Source organism: Lissotriton helveticus, chromosome 3_2 (assembly GCF_964261635.1).
Source record: "Lissotriton helveticus chromosome 3_2, aLisHel1.1, whole genome shotgun sequence".
Classification (NCBI taxonomy): domain Eukaryota; kingdom Metazoa; phylum Chordata; class Amphibia; order Caudata; family Salamandridae; genus Lissotriton; species Lissotriton helveticus.
In genome coordinates, this window is record NC_136062.1 from 121,695,034 (window position 1) to 121,716,856 (window position 21,823).

Sequence of the window (21,823 nt, forward strand, 5' to 3'; positions counted from 1 at the left end):
TTGGCTTGATAGATTCCTGGCAATACTACTCTCCTGAGGTGCGTGACTACTCGTACTACTCACATGCCCACCGCTCGTACTCTCGTATTGATTATCTACTTATATTGCCCGCCCTAATAAGGGACACGTTAGCGACATCCCTGTCCGCCATTTCGATATCCGACCATGCTCATGTTGAGCTTCTCCTGCAGGATCCGGCCACTTGCCCCACCCGTTTGCCGCGGTGGTGCATGCATATCCTGCGGGACCCAGCCAATGTGGACAATATACGGACTGCCATTGACTCTTACTTTGCGAGTAATAATCTACCCGAGACCCCATTCCCTGTGGTGTAGGATGCCTTTAAGGCTACAATCTGCGGCCACATCACATCTATGGCACGGGAAGCCCGCTGCCTGGAAGATTGCCTCTCCAAAGATTAAGAAACTGGAGAAGCAGGACCAGGAAAAACCTTCACTCACATGTGGGCGGAGACTTGCAAACCTCCGGGGTCAGCTTCGCTTCCTGCGCAGCAATAAAGCGAGGCCTTTAGGACCTATTACACTGCCCTTTATGCGGTGGATGTGCCCTCTCAAGACCATATCGACGACGTTCTGAACCAGTGCCCCTGGACCCAAATACACCCACACTACGCCAAACAAGTGGACGGCCCTCTCATGGCAGTGGAACTGACGGCAGCTCTGAAAGACCTCCCGCTCGGAAAGACGCCAGCCCCGGAAGGCTTGCCGCTGGCCTTCTACCATATGTTCATAGCACAACTTCAGCCATATCTACTGCGATTATATAATTCATTCTCGGACACTCAGGGGCCGTCACCCTCCAGGGGTATGGCAGAAATAGCCCTCATCCCCAAACCAGGAAAGGACCCCATGTTGTGTGCATCTTACCGTCCCATAGCATTGCTAAACAGACCTCAAAATCTACACCAAAATGCTTGCTAAACGCCTCGATCCCCCACATGCCTGACCTTGTGGAGCCAGATCAAGTTGGCTTCATTCGCAATAGACAAGGGACGGATAATCTGCGTAGAATTGCGCACCTGGTGGGGAAAGCATACCACTGGAACATACCGGCCTGCCTCCTGGGGCTTGATGCGGATAAGGCGTTTGACTGGGTGGATTGGGGTTACCTTCGCGTGGTGTAACACAAGATCGGACTGGGACAAAACATGATTTCTAGGATCATGGCTTCCTATCTCTCTCCGCAAGTGAGGGTTCAGGTTAATGGGCAGCTTACAGAACCCTTTTCCATACCTAGGGGTATGCGGCAGGCTGCCCCCTGTCCCCTCTGCTATTTGCCCTGGTGATAGAGCCTTTTAGCAGAGATGATCAGGCAGAATGTAGACATACACGGCCTCACTCTTTGAGGTCGGCAGAACAAGGTAGCACTCTTCGTGGATGACCTTATCCTCACACTATCGCGTCCACGTATATCTCTCCCAGCGCTTCACACTCTACTACAGTCCTTTGAGCAGGCATCAGGCCTTAAAATTAACCATGACAAATCTTGGGCTTTAAACCTTACGATCCAGGAAGAGGGGATACCAGCCTTGAAGACACTTGCTCCGTATCAATGGGCGACAGATCATATCCGATACATAGGGCTTCAACTAACCCCCTCCTTGGACACAAACTCCGGTAAATTGGCGGGAATGCAAGAAAACGGTCTTGGAGGACCTAAGGTGGTGGAAATCTCTATTTCTTGGCTGGGTAGGCTTATGCCGTCAAAATGTCGATACTCTCTAAAATTGTGTACCTATTCCAATGTCTCCCCACCCCTATCCCACAACACCAGATACAGGGCCTTCAAAGAGATATCACTAACTTCATATGGGGTGGACGTAGACCACGGTTTTCCCACAAGATCCTTATGCTACCGCGGGACAGAGGGGGGGGGGGTAGCATGCCCCAACCTTCTGGAATACTATTGGGCCTCACACCTCCGCATTGTCTCGAAATGGACAACCACTGAAAGCGTTCACTGAAGCCCATTTGGCACCAGGACAAGCAGGAAATTAGTTATCCGAGGAGGGGTGGAGCACACCCAGGTCAGACACTCCGAAGGCGAGTTGCCTGATGTTCCCGACTGTAGGAAAATTCCACCATCTTGGTGCTAGTAGAATTAGGAACACTGAGATAGGGTTAGGCCCACTACCCACAGGAAGACATCATATAAGAGGCGCAGCGATCGCGTAGGTAAGTAGCCCATTGGATTCTACCCTACACTCCCCTACAATGAGTATTTCAAAGGTCCCCCCGACACCGGAACTTCAGATTTATCTGACTAAAGAAGAAGAGGACACGGAAGAGACAACCAATGCGAGAACTAAAGACTGCTGTGGATTTTTGGCACCAAACCCTGCCTGCACACTACAGACTCAATTGCAAAGATCCAACTCGTCCTGCAGTTGTGCATCCTCCAAAAGTCTTGGAGGGTTGCAAGTCAGGGCTCGAAAAATCCACTCGACCGCTCGCATATGCGAGCTAAATTTAACGAGGTCGAGCTGCTTTTAGGTCCTACTCGCCCTTTCTGGTGAGTAGGAAGACAAACTAACTTTTGTCCTCTGTTTGTGAAAACAGAGCAAATGTGACAAGATAAGATTTAAAGGCATTTCTATTGCTCACAAAAGTAATGAGCAATAATGATGCCTTTAAATATTGTTATCTTGTCACATTTGCTCCGCTTTTCAAAGGCGGAGCTCAAGTAGGTTGGAGTTAGGTCGAGGAGATTTTTCAAGGTACTAGTCCTGCAGGACTAGTAACATTTTTTGAGCCCTGCAAGTACTTCGAAAACCAGTCAGCATCTCCCTTAGAGTGAAGGAGCTACTCGTCTGCATCCTACAGGCACCAACCAGGATGTCCAATTCGAAGTAGTTGCTCACCACTGGGTCCACTGTAGCAGTAGCCGCTCCCTGCACCAATAGCCAGGGTACTGGACCCTAGCAGTGACCAACGCTTGTTTAGAGACTAATCCGGACAGCAACAATCCGAAGGTCAACCAGCCAATGAGGGATATCAGCTCAGCAGAGGAAAGCACAGAGATTGGCCTGGCTGTCCTGTTTGTCCCCCTTTGCAGTTCAGATCAAGAACCGTGACCACCTACGACAAACTAGGGCCAGTCGACTAAAACTACCTGTACCCAAGCTTCCCGGCCCGGGTCCATGAACACAGACTGCCCCACTTTGCTCCCGGACTTGTCCCGTTTGCATCCTATTTCCGGTTGCCAACCCTTCTTTGTTTACGGTGTAGTGCGCAAGGCTACCAATACGTCCAGCACCTCTGATCCCAGACACACCAGGGCAGGTAAAACCAAACTGCTGGTGGAACTTGGGAACTTAGCGCTCTAAGAACCCACGACCTAAAGGGCAATATCATATTGCAAATGCCTGCATGCAGTAAATATCCTTCTCTCCACAGTTAAACATTTCTGCGTAAAAATGCACCATGTGCTAACATTGCTAAAAACTGTAAAAGTGATAACTTGAAACGCACTTACCCAATTACAAAGTTTTTGATGTTGAAATATAAATAAAAAATTTGCTATTTTTCTTAATTGATGTGGATCTCCTTGTTGAGTGTGTGTATCATCTACTGACTGTGTATGCAACAAATGCCCAAAACTTCTCTCTGATAAGCGCAAGGCTGCTCGACCACACTGCCACAAATAGAGCACCTTACAATTGTTAAAACAAGCCCCAGTCCACTTATAAGGAATACCTGTAATCTTTAGACAGCATCTCACTTTTTGGTATACTATATAAAGAGCCAGCTCCTAAACTCCTCTCACATTTAATCAATCTAAAATAATTTTCTTCCTCATAGCACTTCCTCAAGTTAGAGATCTGTTAAGTTCTGGTTTGACTCAATTAACATTCCAGGCTAAAAGCTTTCTACTTACAAACTCTCCAAGGGGTGTGGAATTTAATAAAGTATCTACTTGTCCATGGGGCAGGTTGCTTCATAAATCTACTTGTACTGTAACCAAATGCTCGTCCCTTTTGTGCTATGCAATGCGGTGACAAATTATGGCAGCAATCTCATTATAGAAGAGCTCCGAAATAACCTCTCTGATTATGCCAGGGCTCCTTCCATAGTAGGGTTTGAATACTAGCAATTCCCAAACGAGATTCGGGCTATAGGAATTCCACATCCCTGCTCACTATGGTTCATTTTAGTTAAGAGGCTGTCTCTCAGTACCCTTATCAATTATTTTGCCGAATTTCAATTAAAACTTCAACTATGGACAAAGAAAACACTATATGCCTCAATAAAATCCATACTACTCAATAAGTTCCAAAATTTCCAAAAATATGAAACTCTTTGCCTCTTGCCTTTCAGATTAATTCATCGTGCCTTGCTGGTATGAATAATTTAAAAGTCTTCCCATGCAGGGACAATAATTAGTAGTCAGAATTCTAAAACGTAACCCCTTCGCTGCTAGGCCTTCCATCCCCCGTGCTAAGTCTTTTGTGGCTATTTGGGGTAGTTCACGCTTAGGCCCCTGTAACTTTTTAACCACATAAAGAATCGACGCCAAATTTGCGTCCTTTTTTCCAACATCATGGGGATTCTAAAGGTACTCCGGGTTTGTGGTTTCCCCTGGAGGGAACCCAGAAATTAGCCAAAATACAACATGGGGGGGCCTACAGATGAAAGTGTCTGTTTTTTTCCCCTGCAAATGGTATCGAAACAGGGGTTGTGGTGCTGAAATCACCATCTTCCCAGCTTTCAGGGACAAGCAGACTTTTGTCAGAAAAACTAAAGATTTTTACACCGTTTAAAATAAATGTTGGGACACAAGACTATTTTTGCTATTTTTTGTGCTTTCAGTCTCTTTCCAGGTATGAAAGCAATAATGGATCCTGAAAAGCTATACATTTGAGAAAAGTAGACAAAAGTCTGAATTCAGCAAGAGGTCACTTGTGTAGATCCTTCAAGGTTTCTTTATGGAAACTAACTATTGAATAAAGGAAAAATTGAAAATTAGTTGAAAAAAAACAGCTATTTGTGTCAACGTTTTCACCTGTAATAACTTCTACTTATGACAGCTGTTTGAAAGCAGTATACAGTTACATCCGCTGGACCTTTCTGGTTGTGGGGATATATAGGACTTGTAGGTTCACCAAGAACCCGACGAACCCAGAGCCAATAACTGAGCACCGTCTTGCAATGATTTTTGTATTAAGTACCGGGTATATAGCAATTCATTTGGGAAAATATATACATGGAAAAACGGTATGAAAGACACCTGACGGCTCAGATGCAGTTGTGTGACTCAACCAAATCAAACTTTTCACCAGGAAGAAAGAGCTCTGATCACTACACCTCGTACGTCGCATTTCAGGTGGTTCTGAGTTACCCTACCTCCATCTCGTTAGGAGTTCCGCAAGGATCCATCCTCTCTCCCTCTCTCTTTAACCTTTTCATGGAACCCCTCACACTCATTCTTAAACAAGCCGGGATCAACTACCATCTCTATGCCGATGACACCCAACTCTATTATAAGATTAAAACCCATGCTGACATCCTTCACCTCAACACTCTCATCAAGATTCAAGCCTGGTTCCACACTAACCACCTCAAACTCAACCCTAAAAAAACTGAAATAATTCTTTTTTCCCCTAAAAACAACCAGCTCCCTATTCAGAATTGGATCTCTGACCTTAATGCCCTCAACTGCTCCTTATCTTTGTCCTCCTCAGTCAAATCACTAGGTATCTCACTTGACGACCTCCTAACCCTCAAGACACACATCAATAATTCTGCCAAAGGAGCCCTCTTCACTCTCCGCCACCTTAAGAAAATCAAGCCCTTCATCCCTATCGATGATTTCAAACTAGCAGTCCAATCCCTTGTTCTTTCTCGCATCGACTATGGCAATGCCATTCTCACCGGAATTCCCAAGATCCACCTCGCACCGCTTAAATCTGTGCTGTACCTTGCAGCTAGGCTTACCTCTGACTGCAAGCGATTCAACCACATCTCCCCTACCCTTAAAATCCTTAAATGGCTCCCCATTGAAGGTAGATCCACGTACAAAACAGCCTGCATTACACACGAAATTCTCCATCAGAATACACCGACCTACCTCGCTAACAAACTCACAAAAGCCGGTTGCTCCCGTTCCTTGAGAAGCACAAACACCTTCCTTCTTATCCCCCCCCTTCAAAAAAAGAAAACCACCCAGTCTCGGTCCTTTTCCGGCAACGCTCCATGCATTTGGAATGCCCTTCCAACTGACCTTCGTTGCAACCCTTCCTACCCTTGCTTCAAAAAAGAACTCAAACTACATCTCCTCAATAAATATTGGGGACCATAATCCATATCTGCCATCTTCCACTGGCCACTTCTGTCCGACCTCAGATACATCTGCCTCCCTTCTTTTCAGCCTTACTTCGCCCTTCCTCCTCGTCACTTCCACCTCCCTGTTTACCACCTTCACTCCACCCTGCACCCCCCCTTCCCTTGTCCTCCGTCTGCCCTCATTTCTGACCCTACAGCTCTCGTCCTTACAAACCCAATTCTGACCACCAACCTCCCTATCCTCCTCTGCAATTTTCAATGTATGCCTGGTTATTTTTGATTATCACATCTCCCACTTTTCGGTGTTCTTATTTCCCATATTTATCATTTTGAAATATGTATGGCGGAGACTTATATGTTGTTTATACTCATTTATGCTATGTATGACCCATGTCTTACTGACCTTCTTGTCTCAAAAATGTAAAGCGCTCTGATACCCCTGGGTCCAGCCAGCGCTATATAAAACCTCTAAAATAAATAAAAATAAATAAATAAAAGGGGTTTATGGTACCTCAGTGTTTTTGAACCCCTTCCCTGCTGCCGTCGCAAGCACTACCTCACTGGTGCTGCGAACGACCGACGCGCCCCCTCCCCCTCCGCGGAACTGCAGCACTGCCGCAAAATAACCGCCGCAGCTAAGGTGTTAACTGCATGTTTATTATAGTTATGTGTGCAACAATCTGTTTTTACTTTAGGACATGTATACTGCAAACCTGTTTTAAAACTATTAAAAAAAACTTTGAAATATAAATTAGCAAAAAGTCTTGGTCGTTTTTAAGAAACTGGAGTGTGGCAGATATTATAAGACATTTTCCTGAGGTTCAGCTGCAGACTGCGAAACCAGAGCTACACTCCCACCTTCTTATTATTATTAGAGATTTTTGTAAAGCGCATGGTTACGCAGAAAGCGTGTCCCCGCGCTGGAACTGGGGCTTAGAAACAGAAGGAGGGGGAGGCCTAATTAATTTTGAAAGAGGTGCGTTTTCAATTTCTTTCGGAAGCTTGCTTCAGAGGGGTCCAAGCGAAGGTTGAGGGGTAAGTCATTCCAACTCTTCGCCGCCAGGTAACGGAAGGACCTCCCTCCCATGCGAGTCCTGCTAACCCTAGGGACTTTTAACAGGCCTCCGTGAGAGGAGCGTAAGGCGCGTGTTGGTGTATACCTGGTGATAAGGCTATTGAGTGGGGCTGGCGCCTTTCCAGCCAAAATGCGATGACAGGTGCATAGGGCCTTGAATGCAATTCTGCTCTTTACTGGCAGCCAGTGGAGGGTCTGAAGGGCAGCTTTGGAGTTGGATCTTTTGGGGAGATTGAGTATAAGGCGGGCTGCCGCATTCTGTATCACCTGAAGGCGGTTAGCTGCCTTACAGGTTGCTCCCAGATACAGTAGGTTACCGTAGTCCAACCGTGATGTAACGAGCGCGTGCACCAGCGTTCTGCGGGCCGAAGTTGGCAAGAGGACAAGGACCTTCCGCAGGCTTTTCAGAACAGTGAAGCAGACGCCCGCCACCCGATCTATCTGGGGTCCAAAGGAAAGGTCCGAGTCGAGCCAAATGCCTAGGTTTTTGACTTCCTGTCGGGGTGTTGGAACTTCCCCCAGGCATGGTGGCCACCACGCCGATGACCACGCAGACGGATTCTTCCCTATCACGAGCACCTCGGTCTTGCTGCCGTTAAGTTTGAGGCAATTGCTGGACATCCAAGTTGCCAGGTCTTGCATGCAACTTCTGAAGCTGTCCATAGCAAGGTCGGGTGCACGCGAGAGGGAGATTACCAGCTGCGTGTCATCGGCGTAGGACACAATTTGCAGCCCGTGTCCTGTGGCAATGGAGGCTAATGGGGAGACGTAGAGATTAAAAAGAGTGGGGCTCAGGGATGATCCCTGGGGAACTCCCTGGCCCAAATCTATGTCCCTGGAGTAGTGGTCTCCCTGGCGGACCTGAAAACTCCTCCCAGTCAGGTAGGATTGGATCCATTGGAGTGCAGCTCCTGATATTCCTCCACTATTCAGACACTGTAGCAAGGTGGTGTGAGCTACAGTGTCGAATGCTGCGCTCAAGTCCAATAGGATGAGGGCCATAGTGTGACCCTCATCCGCCCCCTGGCGTAGGGACTCCACCGCTGTCAACAGCGCAGATTCTGTGGAGTGGCGGGGACGGAAACCAAATTGGGTGTCGTGAAGTAAGGCTGCCTTATCCACAAACTCCATTAGTTGCCGGTTGACCGTTTTTTCTGCCACTTTGGCCAGGTAGGGTAGAAGGGAAATTGGTCTCAGATTGTCAAGTTTATCGAAACTGACGTTCGGTTTCTTTCTAAGGGGTAGGACCACCGCCTTTTTCCAGTCATTTGGCACAGTCTTGGTGCTGAAAGATGTGTCCAGTAGGTGTCGTATGTAGGGTTCTAATACCGCCAAACTATCTATTAGACGTTTGGGGGTAGTAGGGTCGCGTGGAGAACCCGATTTCACGGACCTACAGATTTTTAGAAGTTCATCTGAGGGCGGGGTGACAAAGTTGGTCAGTCTTTGTCTATCCCCCCAAGTTCTGGGTCTTTCAGTGAATTCTAGCCCGGTGATGGGCTGGGTTGGGAAAGCCGAATAAATATTAGTTATTTTTTTCGCGAAGAAATCTGCAATCTGATTGCAGGATTCAGGCGAGCAGTCGGTTGGGGTAATAGCAGGTTTTCCACTAGAAAGAGTTTTATAGATCAAAAAGAGCTCCTTCATAGAGTTACCAGCTTCACTGATTCTAGCTGAATAGTAGGTTGATTTGGACTTTCTAATTAGCCCATGATAGAGGCGCCTCACACTCAGGTAGATGTCCCTGGTTTCTTTAGAGGGTGCCCCCCGCCAGTGTCTTTCTGCTCTTTTCAGTGCGGCTTTCCTGACTCGTAGTTCGTCATTGAACCATGGGGCTGTTTTTTGAGCACGATTGCCTATTTTAGCTTTTGAGAGGGGAGCGGTGGCGTCAAGAGCCTCATTAATGCGCTTGCACAGATTGATGTTAGCTGTATCGGCATCATTCCCTCCGGGGTTACCCCCTTTGGTTAATGCCTCGCAAAATTTGGACTGGGAGAAGGTGGCCCATCTCCTCCTTAGGTGGTAAAGTGCCACTGGTGGCGGGGTTTTCCTTTCAGGAATGTATATAGAGAAAGGTACTAAATGGTGGTCAGACCAGGGGATCGGGATAGGGGTAGAAGCTTCTATTTCTTTCCAGTTAACAAAAATAGGGTCAAGCAGATGACCAAGTTGGTGCGTAGGACCCCTAACGATTTGGCTCAGTTGGAGGGCTCCTAGTGCCTGACAGAAGTTCTTACTGACGCTATCGGAGGGGTCATTGAGATGAAGGTTAAGGTCTCCGAGTACCAGGAATTTTTCTTTACATAGCGCCATCTCTATGATACCCTCAACCAGGCTCTCTTCGAACCTGGCCAGTGGTCCCGGGGGTCTGTAAATTAGCACGCCCTTCAGTGTATATCCGTTATTCACTTTGATGGTGAAGTTCCCTGCTTCACTGTGTAGGATGGGGGAGTGATCTAGTTGGCAGTGTAATTTCTCTTGGGCTATGATTGCAATTCCGCCTCCTCTACCTTTGGGTCTATCCTGTCTGTGCATAGTATAGCCCTCTGGGAGTGCCTCAAGGGCATCCGGAGTGGAACCTTCGTCAAGCCAGGTCTCAGTTAAAAACATGAGGTCCCACCGTTTCTCTGTGAGTAGGTCGTGTAAATCTAGCTTATGTTTCCGCAACGAGCGCAAGTTAAGTAATCCGCATTGCAAGGTGTGATCAGAAGTGGCCATGTTCGCGTCAGGGTCAGGGTCATAGGAGAAGTGGCAGTTTTCGCAACCTATGTTATCCTCCACTCGTAAGGTATGAGTGCAGGAAGTGGCCGTGTTGTGGCGAAATTTTGCCAGTTCCTGTTTGCTCCAACGGATGCTAGTCTCCTGTGGGGCATAAGGTATGGCCCTGGACCGCGTTCGATCGCGGACGGGCGCAGACGGGCTTGCCTTAGGCGCGCCTTCGGCGCGCAAACGGCGCTCCCGCTGCGCTCGTCCGCTGCGCTTCCGGGGGAAGCACATTTATGTGATATGAGGGGGCGTGGCCTAAGGTTGGTGGGCGTGGCCGCTGTGATTGGGCTGAGTGTCGTCAGCCGTGGAAGGTTTCCCTGACAGCGCTTAGATCGGCTGTGCTGAGGAAACAGTGGTCGAGTGGCAGGTAGGCTTCTAAATAGTTAAAATCACAGTATCACAAAAGAGTAAAAGTATTTAAAACACACAAGCAATTTTAGCGTTTTTCCTCCCGGCTTCCGCCTCAGGAGCTAACCAGTTCTCTGGTCGCGCTATCGTTTCAGCGCGCCTAAGTACTGGGTGAGGGGGCGTGGCCTAAGGTTGGTGGGCGTGGCCGCTGTGATTGGGCTGAGTGTCGTCAGCCGTGGAAGGTTTCCCTGACAGCGCTTAGATCGGCTGTGCTGAGGAAACAGTGGTCGAGTGGCAGGTAGGCTTCTAGGCTGAACTCGCGGGATTTCTGAGGAGTTCAAGGACAAAAACTCCTCAAGATCCGCAAATGGGAAAATATAGGCACATTGCGCTGAGATTTTGTGCCGAGAGATAATTCTGTGTCTGAAAAACAAGGCCAAAACAGCACAACGCCGCTTCTTGAGTTGATTGTGATGGTGCAGAAGTAGATTTTTTACTAGAGCGACAGCTTTCCAAACGCCAACAGTCCCGACAGTCCGTGTTGGAGAAATTTTGCTGTATGCCCTCTTAGAGAGACTGAAAATCGTGCTGGGGCACTAAACCTCACTTGCAAACTTACCGTTTGAGCAATGTGCAAGAAAAAATAATTTGCCACACGGCAGCTGGCATAAACTCAGCGTTACAAGCGTAACCTGGAGTGGCCAAAATTCCACCAACGGAGCGGAATATATTGCTCACCCCTACTACTCAACCTGCTAAACTGAGTGATTCTAGGATAATCACTCTTCATCACTGTATCATGTTTGCATTATCGTTTTCTATGGCGGACTAACTGAGAAGCACAATGAAATTAACTCAGCTGAGTGTGTGAACAAAAACAAAATGCTCGATCATACATGGCTGAATTAACCTTACTGTTGCTTCTTGTATTAGATCAATATTACTACTATTTAATAAGGCATATCACATTAAATTATCTCTTTAGATCACTCTTGGCAACATCTTTGGAGTATTTGGTTACAGTAGTCCTCTTGAAGATTATAGGTAAATTTATAATCACTATTTACTGGCTATAATAAACGGTGCTCAATGCACTTTTACTGAATTAAAAAAAAAAAGCCATGCAAATTGTCATCAGGTATATGGAATATTCCCACTGGTGTAATGAAACTTGAGGAGAGCCCCCATGCAAAGTACATGTACCTCCCACAGACTCAATCTGGAGCTCTCCAGAGTACTGTGCTGAGGGGGCGCCCTGGAGCTTGTTGGCTTGTGTTACGCCACTTGAATATTCCCATCATAAAACAAGCATTTGCAATGCAATAGGTCTCGCATTAGGAAAGTTTGAGCTATTGGTATTATAAATGACAAATATTTTATTTATGTTTTGGTTTTGAAAGTAGCGAAATTATTAGCTTTGTCATTTACAATGCCAATAGTTTTAACTTTTGCAAATGTGACACCTATAGCTTTTGTAATGCAATATGTGTTGTATTTACGTGACTTAGATGTATTGATATTACTAATAAAAATGGCTTAATTTTTTTAAATAATTAGTACTTAAATAAAAGTTATTGTAATTTATAATGGCAATAGCTTTAACTTTTGTAAATAACTTGTGAAGATTATGTTCAGTGTATTTTATTGTCACGAAAATCCAAGAACAGAAGTGAAATATTAACATCTTTTTGTGACATTTGTAATATAGCTTGAAACATTTGTGACATTTGTAATAAAGCTTGAAACATTGAGAGAACATATTTGAACCAGTTGTTGTTGAATGGTTGCACAGATTGATGCTGTGGTGGCGCCGAGTGATGTTCTGGTGGGGATGAGTGATGCTGTGGTGTTCAGTAATGCTGTAGTAGCACATAGTGATGATGTGGTGCCCCTGAGTGATTCTGTGGTGGTGCTGAGTGATGCTGTGGTGATGCGATAGATAGAGTGAGTGCGATAGATAGAGGGAGGGCTGATAGAGGGAGGACGATAGATAGATAGTTGTGTGTTTTGTGTGTGTGTGTGTGTGTGTGTGTGTGTGTGTGTGTGGTTGTGTGTGTAGTTGTATGTGTGTGGTTGTGTGTGTAGTTGTATGTGTGTGGTTGTGTGGAGTTGTGTGTGCTGTGTTCGGGTTGTGTTTGGGGTTGTGTGTGGTTGTGTGTGTGTGTGTGAGGTTGTGTGTGTGCGCGTGGTGTGTGTGGTTGTGTGTGTGGGGGGGGTGTTGTGTGTGTTTGGTTGTGTGTGCGCGTTGGCTCAGCGAGACCTAAAAAAGTAGACACTACATGTAAATCGTTTTTTTCGTTTTTCAATCAGAGATAAAAAAAATCCAAACTCCAATTCGTGGGGTAATGTTTGCTGGGGGAAAACAGAGTACCCTTTCCTCCCTGAAAAAAATGACAAATGGTAGGATTCCATCGTTCGATACAGTTTCAAAGCACAGCACCAGAACAAGCAGCAATATCGAGAGGTGGTGGGGGCAGGGTTAAGGGGTAGGGAGAGACGGCACAGGCTGGGCAGGCTGCGATGGGCTGGTGGGAGGAGAAACGAGAGTGAGTCACGGCCTGGCGGCCATCAAAAGTGAAGTAAATTATTAGGGGAGGAGAAATGGCAGAGGCCGGCCGAGCGCACGCTGGGTGAGCCTTTGAAGTCATGCGAGGCTTCGACAACAAGGCAGGAGGCAGGCAGAAGGCTTGGGGATGTGCTCGTGCATGAGCAATACAAAATAGTAATACACCAAAAAGTAGCTGAACAAAACAAAATGCCCATGACAGAACACACAATGAGTACACTAACAACATAAAACATAACAATAGAGTGGAGTAAGATCTCTGCGTGGAATTCGGGGAAGCCCCCACTTGAGATTGTAACACAGCCCTGTGCGGTTTCCATGTTTGCAGTACATTTCCAGCAATGAAGGACTCTGTATAAACGATGCGTGTTTGGCTGCTGCTCTTTAGCCACGCCCATGTCCCACCAGCCTCTAAGGTGCCGACCGGGAGAAGATATGGCGCACGGGCCTGAGCTTCCGGCTTTGGAATTGGGAAGCTGCGTTTGGAAACTCATTGAACGTCCTGTGATTCTGCGCAAGTCACTTGCTCTCCCCGTGCCTACAATAATGAACGTGTCCTTGTGTGATGCAACTGTTGCTCTATAAAGCGCTCCAATGCCTTTGGGTCGGGTTCTGGCTATGAGTGGAAGAGGGGAAGTGAGTAAACCAGAAGGGGAGGCGGGGAGGAGGTAGCAGGAAGACCGGAGGCCAGAGCGAGGCCTGGGTAGGCGCGTGACTAATGCATTCATTGGATGGCTGGGCTCGGTCTGCGTCCCCGGCAGTGTGCACGAGGGAAGGAAAGCTGGCACTGGCAACCTGTCGGCTCATGTAAGCTCACAAAACACACGCATTACGAGTTTGTGGAAAGGGAAGTGACGCATTAATATAGTGAGTAACAATAAGGGAAAAGGAGAGAATAAACAGAGCGTAAGTGAGCGAGAGGAGAGGAAGACGGGGTAAACACTGAAGTGTAAAGGAGAGGGGGGCATGAAAAGGAAGAGGATGACATGTGGCTCGGGTCTGATGCAATTATGTGAGGCAGCCTGGTTGGGGAGTGCAGACGGGGGGTGGGGGGGGGAGGGAAGCCTGTGGGAGGCTGATTCCTTTGATGTGAGACCAGGGGGGAGTAGAAATGAGAGTCATGGCCTGCGGCCGTGAAAAGTGAAGTAAATAATTAGGGGAGGAGAACTGGCAGAGGCCGGCCGAGCGCACGCTGGGGAAGCCTGTGGGAGGGGGGCTGCCTTTCATGTGGGGAAATGCGCGTGCTTGTGGTCACGTGATTCACATGAACTGTTGGAAATCCGCTTTTGGGGAGCCTTGGGTTTAAGTCTTGGTTTGAGGGCATTAGACTCGCATATTCATTCCTGCGGAATGGAATAGGCGAGACCTAAAAATGAGAAATATGGGGAGTAGGATTGATACCATCCTCACCATGGCTCGGCAAGCTAACTACTGAAGTACCATCCATACCATGTGAACAATGCAATCCCTTTCCTGCATAAGGGATGTCAGCAGAAAATCCAAATGACCCTTTACTAATCACACCACATCTGGACTATGCAAACTGATAGTACCTTGGATCCTAACTTAAGTTTTTGAACTGTTATAAGGACTTCAATATGCAGGCGCAAGACAACTGCATGTGAAAATCTCTTCACTAGCTTCCTATTGCGTGAAGATATACTATCAAAGGGTCTATGCTATACACATAAGGCCATTAACACCATGGCTTCAGCCTTTTTATAATGTAAAGCTTAAGTGAGAATCTCAGAAAAGAACACGGATATCAACTAGCACCACAACTGATCCTCCCATCTTTCAATAAGAACACATAGGTGGTACTTTCTCTCTTCAGGCAGCTTAACTCTGGAACGCACTTGGCAAGAAAGCCAAACAAAGTCAACCACCTGGAATTACACCTTAACTGCTTCGAACGTTCTGTGCCAGTACAGAACGTTCTATTAACTGGGCGGGGCCACGTCGACCAACGGACGTGCGCAGCACTACGGAGGTAGTGCTTGCAACAGCCACTGGTCAACACACCGCAGTGAACGGGTGAAGGAGGTTTGTGTAGACCAGTCTCTTCCTTAGGTAAGGCCACAAAACATGGGTGTGGCCAGACCTACTCAGTCAGTCACACCAATAATGAATACCGATTATGTCCTGTTGAGCCTATGGCTTAAATATGCAACACACACAAATGATCACTCACGGAGCCACTCCAGGTGTGAAGTAAATATTTCGAATTGATATGGGCTGGCACCCAATAGACCCCAGCGAAAGAATTGTGACGTGAATAAGTAGTAGAACTACACTGACTACCCTATTCCGATATGGTATTTTAGTACTGAATGCCATGCGTTTCAGTAATCCACCCAACTGGGCAACTATTGATTATTACTAATTGTACCATGTTACACTTAAGCATCTGGAACCAAGGGTATCCAGTCAAGGAAATGGCACCAATAATAATTGTACTGTTACCTTTAGAAAATGAATCAAATATGTATTAAATACTTTTCAGACCCCTCATGATGCTGCAGCATTGATTTGAACATTTTACAGCATAAACAAGACAATTTTTATACCACACAACTGCATTTATTGTGGCATTTTTTTGCCGCAAATGTAGTTATTAGAATTACTTTTTTTTCATGACTCAGTGGGATACTCCCTCCCAAAAAGACCATTTGGCCATCCTTCTGCCTATGACCCCTCCTCAAAGAACAATATCTCTAGCATCCTGCATTTTCTGTCTCTCTCTCGCCCTCCCAAAAGACTGTGTCAAGTTTAGAAGTAGAGGTGTTGTGTCTGAAAAAAAGTTGTGCATTCCAGCTGTGTCCATTATTTTCAGAAGTCTCGTTTTCCTTCATTGAACTAAACACTCATGGAAATCCATTGGCTGTGATGCATTTTTCCTGTTAGTCATCGAATGGTGCTTGGGTGACCAGGGTCTCCCAATGTGTACTCAATCTTCTGACTGGGAGTGGCTACTGCCTCCTTAACCCAGACTATGTTCTGATTGGGGGGGGTGGCAACAGGTTAATGAATACATCTCTCAAATATATGCACACAAAAAAGAAACCCCCCCTCAACTCATCCACCTTGAAACATCAGGTATAGGACCGGGGGAAGCACAGAACAAAACTTGTAAAGAAGGTCCTGCTTCCCTGATTTACGTATACCACTGGGAAGGGAAAAAAGAAGGAAAACAATTAAAACCTTGCACCGTGAACTAGTCCAGATTGACTCTACAATTTTATTTGGTAGACTAATTTCTTTTTTTTTTAAATGCGATTTCATGATTTTTTATAACATTGCGTGTATTAGAACATGATTTTCTTATTACAATAGATTAACCGATTTCAAACCAGAAACGATATCAGTACTAACAGCATACATATCACCCCATAAGCTCTCCTGTATCACACTCCCATCTCAGACACCTTTCATTCAACATTCCATACACCTAACACATATTGGTCTAGAGAAAACTGCATTCACTATTCATCAGCCAAATACTGATTTATTTTCTCCTTTCGGGGCATCGGTCCAGATTGGACACACCAACAGTCGTCGCACGTTTCAGTGGCTATGCACCAATTTTTACCACATTCTTCAGGACAGAATTAGTCTAAACTGTACGTTTCATCAGGAGAACAAACAAGGAAATCTAAAAGCAAGAACAATTGAGTAATGTGTCATTATTTTCAAAAAAATTCTTCCTATATTATCCCTGGATTTTTCCAGTGGTATAAGTAAATCAAGGTAGTAGGAGCATCTTTACAAGTATATGCACACAAACCCATTTCAGGAGGATAGTACCGCCTCACCTGAAATTGGGAGAAGAACCGGGAATAACTGTAAATAGACTCCCAAACCAGAATAGGCTTGACACGGCTACAAGAGTCCCTTAACCTATTTCAACCTGTTTCATCAAGTTATCCAACTAGACATTCCATACCCTGTCTCAAATTGTTCTGAAACTCTTTTGACCAGAATTACCCTGAAACTTATGTTACCTCACAACTACTTCAATTGGACTGCTCTGCCAACAATGACACACCAGTATTCTCCTTGGCTGGTACCTCATTTACCAATCACCACATTGACCATCATCAAGTCACTTAATTTACAGCTCCAGAAGTCACTCCAATTAATCTCCTAAACTAACCAGTTCAGTAAACCCCTTTAGCCCCTCACCTGTTACCTTAGCCATCACTGCAGGTAGTTTCTGCCATCCCAACAACCACTTAACTTTTTCGCTCCATGGCTCTACCCCTCTCAGCTAGTCACTCACTACTTCTACAACCGTTCAAATAACCACAACTCAGTCATCAATCCACTATTCATTTCAGGTATATCAAATCTCATATTTCAGGCAGCTCTACTGTACCTCCCTTTCCCATCAGTCGTAGATATTGCTCTGTGCTACCGACAACCAACTGGATCTAAAGAGAGAGACAGATTCCTTCCAGTGCAGTGTTGAACACAAGGAAACACTGCTCAGTGTGACCAAAGAACTACTCCTCTCCATCGCTGCACTGAAACTCACACAGCAGTTAGTGAACTCGCTTTCCATATGCAGCAGTTGTTTCTGCAATTCTGGCATATAAGTATGTCCAGTCCCTTTTATTCTAGACCATTCTGAGGTCCAGGCCATTAGGCAACAGCAGTGTTCACAAAATGGATTAAAGAAAGACGCCTAAAAGTATGTCCAAAACTCGTATATCTATATCACTCTCTTTGCATGGTATTGTTCTTAGACTTTGTTTACCCTCCTTTACCTATGGATGACACAAACTCTTTGTATCCATGAGAACTACAAGACAGGCATGCTTGTGAACCAGGTGTTACCAGGCTGACTGTTTACTTCCACATGCATTCAGAGAACTGGAGTGCTTCATAAAATTGGTGTATAAAGTTAATGCATTCACCACCCCTCCCTCTTGGGTAGGCCTGCATCACAGGGAGAAAATTAATTCCCCAAGTTACCCTTTCTCCAGCCAAAAGTGAAGGGGGTTATGTGAAAATCCCCTGACATGACAGGTGTTAAATCTTTGCATTAAATATTGCACATCTTTAATGAAATGTGCTATTGGCCAGGTGGAGCTGTATGTTGGTGATGCCACCATCATTCAAACAGTTGCATCTGCCTACGGATGGAGCGGACTGCTGCCTGCATCCTCCATGCACCAATGGCCTGATGCATGTGCTGGAGATACAACCTTCCTAACCAAACCTGCTAAAGATACATTGTTAAAGTCAATTATGACCATCACTAAGATGTCACGGGTGTAGTTAGTGATACTGTACCAATCTTGAAACCGCTTTAAACCTTAAACAGTAATACTCCACCCTAATGGACAAACTCCCGAGGTCCATACTCCTCGCCTTCAGCAAAACCAGCAGAGGCTCTGATCAAAAGCTTTGTGCAAGCACCAGAGCATCACATACTTTATGTTGGAGGCATACAAATAGGTCAGGCCACTCAAACATGCTTGTAGTACGGTCCCAAAACATTCACCCACTGGAAAACATCACAAAAGTGGCTGACAGTGGGTTATCATATGTGCCCATTGTTTCGTAAGCCACAAAGGATAGCACTACAGGTGGCTTGTTAAATTAGGATCCAATTACAAGTGGTGCGACGTTTATCACACCCAGTGTCGCGGTGTGATAAAGATAGCGCTTTTTGTTACATTTCAGCAGTGCAAACCTGACGAAATTGAACTAGAGCCAAAAGCCCACTATAAGCACATCAGCCACTATGGATCACATACAAAATAAAATGGAAAACACCTTAGGCTAGACAACGAACTGTGTCAAACAAGAACATTTTAAAAATTGAGTTTATCAATTTGAGAAAGAAAATATCAAGATTTGAAGTTTGAATTTCAATAAATTGAGTTTGGAGACTTAACAGTGTCAGACAGAAACTTTAATACAAGAAGCAAATGGGAATAGGGATTTACTGCAGTCTCTTGTCCTCCGACACTGTGTTCACATGCTGGAAGGTTGGTTTGCTTTTATTGCCGTCTGTCCCTGGAACATCACGGTTATGAAGCCTGACAGCTAATTTTGCATTCATTTATCGAAACGCAAAATAGCAAAAACTGAGCCCAGATCAAAATCTGCCATAAATTAAAGGTCATTAAATTGCCCATTTAATTAAACTGCTCATATTACCAGATTGAGTTGCAACAAACACACAGACCGAGATTAGGTGAAAAGCATGTAAGCATATCATGGATAGAGGAATGACCCTGAACTAGGACATGAGCTCTGACATGCCCTCGGGCCTGCATGACCACTACAAGGTTGTAGTCGACGGCATTGTAAGAATGTCATGGAGTACACGCTACCCGTCAGCGAAGTGCTTCAGCACATTAGTAGTAGAAAGGGCTACACAAATAGTAGTACATATTTCTTTCAATGCTCTGGAACTCCTGCTGCCAGGCCAGATCAGTTTCAGCTCTCACTGTGAATTTGCTGGGTGGCCCAACTATACACACATGAAAACACGGGACTCTTACTACTAATAACTTTAGTAAAGAAGGGTTAAAAAAAAAAGGGTAATTTGGATGGGAATGAAAGGGAAGGTAAAGCACTGTTGCAATCTCGTGAGCTGGAAACCCAATGTACTCAAAATTAAAAAGGGAAAAATGTATGCAAGAGTTGGAAACGCGCTCCAACATCTTGAACTATATATATGTCCATTCTGTCCACCTACTTAAAAAAGAAAACTCCAGAACAAAAAGTTTATTTCGCAAATTGTTATTCATCTACCTACTAAAACATGGTTTACATTGGAAAGCCGCAGGCAAAATAATTCCACTTTCTTACACAAATTAGATGGCGGTGGGTACCGACAAGTTTTTGAATGTGAGATGGGACCCAAAGGGCTTCCACGTGCTACAACTAGTTCTCGGGATAGCCGTTGCCCGTATAACAGGTGCCCGACTATGAGACAGGAGACAAAGAGTTCTGCTCAGCTAAAATTCCTGTATCAGCTCCGCTGGTCTGATGAGAATGTAGGGGGGGGGGGTTGACCTCTTCCCATGCAACCTAGCTGCACCATCACGCACACAAACACTGCCTCATAAACAAAACGGACAGGACCAGGGCCCTAACTGCCGCCCAGAAGAGTCTGAACCACGAGCAAGAAGCAGGTACTTTCCCAACCACAAGCAGAGGGCAAAGCAAGCTACGTGTCCCGCCTTCACTCCTCCCCTGCACGAGCCCCGTAAAATCAAAACAAGGATGGTCAGCAGCCTTCAATGCAGCATCACGCTCAGTGTGGGAAACGGAGATCGAGTCCGTTATGATGAAACCTTCATGCAGAAACCTCAGCCGCACCACGCGCCTTGGACGAACTATTTTTTTGTTTAATACCTGCTGCCACTTGGCTGTCTCTCGGGGTGGCAGTGCGAAAAGTAACATACAACCCAAGATGGCGACCGCCACGGGCAGTAGTCGGCAAACCACAGTGGCCTACAAGACCGTCCTTTCTAAGGAAGGCAGGTGCAGCCAGGGGGCGCACCCGGACCCTCCACAGGCACTCAAACGGAAAAGAAAAGTGTCTTACCGTACGCGACTTTAAAAGGGACCCATCGGTCCACTCAGGAGCTCTGACGGCAGTAAGCGGCGCCGGGGCTTCCTAACGAGGTGAAGTAGCTGCGGAGCATGCTGGGAAATTTCAGGTCAGGCAATCGCGGCTCCTCGTCTAATGTCGTCGCAGGGCTGGGAGGGAAAGCGTTGCGCCGACCCAAAACCATGTGCCTAATAACAGCACTCACAAAGATTAATACATTCCCTATTTTTGTGATCCATCTCGCATGTTTTCATCGGAACCTGTTAACATTTTAAAAAGTACATTTAAGGGAATTGAGCGTCAAAGAGAAATTGACTTGACTGACACACGCTGCCTGACCTTGCCCCTGAAGTCTGCTCAGAATTTGACACCATCAGTTTCTTTCGCAAACATTTGTGTAACGCAGGGGTTTCCTATCTTATTAAGCAATAATTGAAATAACACTTTGAAGTGTAACTTTAATTATAATAATTCGTTTTTATTAAGCACCTGCACAAGTTGTAACGTTGTTGTTACACCCAAATGAAGACGCTGCAGCAGTAGTTGATTTAACAGGTAATTTATTAAGTTCTCTCCTAAAGAGCGCCGAGCCGCTACTTCTCCGTACTCGGCTCTCGCGCCACTGCCCCTGCGCTCTGCACGCGCAGCCTAAACATGGCCGCCAGCACGTCACGTCGGTGCGTGACGTGCATCAGCTAGACTGTGTCACCACATATCTCCCCTTTTTCCCCACAATGAAACTGTTAACTCACAGTCCGCCATTCATGTCAAAGTCTCTGAACCTTGCTGGTTTGACCACCGCTCTCCCCCTCAGTCTCACTGGGGTATACGGGGCCCCTCCTTCCTGAGTCCCTTCATTACTCCTTCCACTTCCTAGTGCGGCTGCACTTCCCTCTCGCTCAATTGGGTCTTCTTCACTCACGGACCCTTGGTTGCCGTCATCAGCCCTCTCTTCTTGCTGCTCTTTCCTTCTCACATCCATGTCCATCTCCGATTGTTCTTGCTCCACTGTTCGTTCCTCTGCGTCTTCCATGTCTGCTCCGGCCTGGTCCCATCGTAGAACTCTGTTGCATCTTGCCATGCGGTCCAGTGACCACACGTTCCCATCACTTAACAGAGCCGCTCTGCCCAGCACTTCCTTGACCTGCATAGGTTTGCTGTACTTACTGTCTCCTTTCTTTTGTAGCGTGGCC

The 21,823-nt window shown here is 46.1% G+C and overlaps 1 protein-coding gene across 4 annotated transcripts in view; it reads right to left on the minus strand.

Annotated features, from left to right (window-relative positions):
• ZNF280D (zinc finger protein 280D) overlaps nucleotides 1–20,746 on the minus strand; it is a 722,832-nt gene extending 702,086 nt beyond the window's left edge. For 3 of the 4 annotated variants that reach the window (XM_078684882.1, XM_078684883.1, XM_078684881.1), the window contains exon 1: nucleotides 20,625–20,728. The gene's annotated coding sequence lies outside the window, so the exon portion shown is untranslated. Of the gene's footprint in view, nucleotides 1–20,624 lie in introns of all 4 variants that reach the window. The other variant, XM_078684884.1, reaches the window with a different exon arrangement.
• Nucleotides 20,747–21,823: the final 1,077 nt, after the last annotated feature.